Source organism: Chrysochloris asiatica, unplaced genomic scaffold (assembly GCF_000296735.1).
Source record: "Chrysochloris asiatica unplaced genomic scaffold, ChrAsi1.0 scaffold00005, whole genome shotgun sequence".
Taxonomy (NCBI): Eukaryota; Metazoa; Chordata; class Mammalia; order Afrosoricida; family Chrysochloridae; genus Chrysochloris; species Chrysochloris asiatica.
In genome coordinates, this window is record NW_006408523.1 from 35239316 (window position 1) to 35240566 (window position 1251).

Genomic DNA, 1251 nt, shown 5'->3' on the forward strand with positions numbered 1-1251 from the left:
TTCTAAGATATTCCTTATTCACTATCCAACTTTCACATGCATATGAGGTTACTGAAATATCATGGCTTGCACCAGGCGCACCTTAGTCCTCAAACTGACACCTTTGTTCTTCAACACTTTAAAGAGGTCTTGCGCGACAAATTTTCCCAATGCAATACGTCTGTCATTTGACTCCTTGACTGCTGCTTTCATGAGTGTTGATGGTTGATACAAGCAAAATGAAGCCATTGGTGACTTCAATATTTTCTCCATTTATATGGATATTACTTATTTGTTCAGTGGTGAGGATTTTTGTTTTCTTTACATTGAGGGGCAGGGTCAACCATGGTGGAGAGGTTTCCAATAAGCTTCTAGACAAAGACAGACTAGGAAGAAGGAAAGAAAGAACTGTAAAAATCCATTAATAATTGGAACATGGAATGTACAAAGTATGAATCTAGGAAAATTGGAAATTGTCAAAAATGAAATGGAACGCAGATCTTGCAGTTCAAACCCAATTTGTAGTCTAGTGTATTGGAAAATGTGATAATCTTGGTAAGCATATTGTTGTTAAGTGCTGTTGAGTTGATTCCAACTATATAGGGTTTCCAAGGAACTGGTAGTTTTGAACCACCAACCTTGTGGATATATATCTATATATATGAGGCGGTCTGCTCCCGTAAAGATTTACAGACTCGGAAACCCTGTGTAGGGTCGCTATGAGTCGGAACCGACTCCACGGCACACAACAACAACATATATATATTTATATTTATATTTATACACACACACACACAAAGTCCTAGTATGGTGATGAAAGAATCCTAGTATGTTACTGTAGGTTAATGCACTGGGCTGCAAGGTTGGTTTGAATAGCAAGGTCAGAAGTTCAAGTTCACCACCTGCTCCTCGGAAATCCTAAAGAAGGGTTGCTATGATTTGGAACTGACTCGATGGCACTTAACAACAATACGTTGTTGTTGTCAGATGCCATCGAGTCGGAACTAACTCATAGCGACCCCATGCACAGCAGAACAAAACAATGTCCTATCCTGGGCCAACCTCACTACCGCAGCCACACTTGATGCCATCAATGATGTCACCTGGCTGATCCATCTCGTTGGGGGTCTTCCTCTTTTTCTCTGACCCTCCACCTTACCCAGCATGACATCTTTCTCCAGCAACTGTTCTCTCTGGACAATGTGTCCAAAGTATGAGAGACGAAGCCTAGTCATCTTGGCCTCCAAGGATCACTCTGGTTGCACTTCTTCC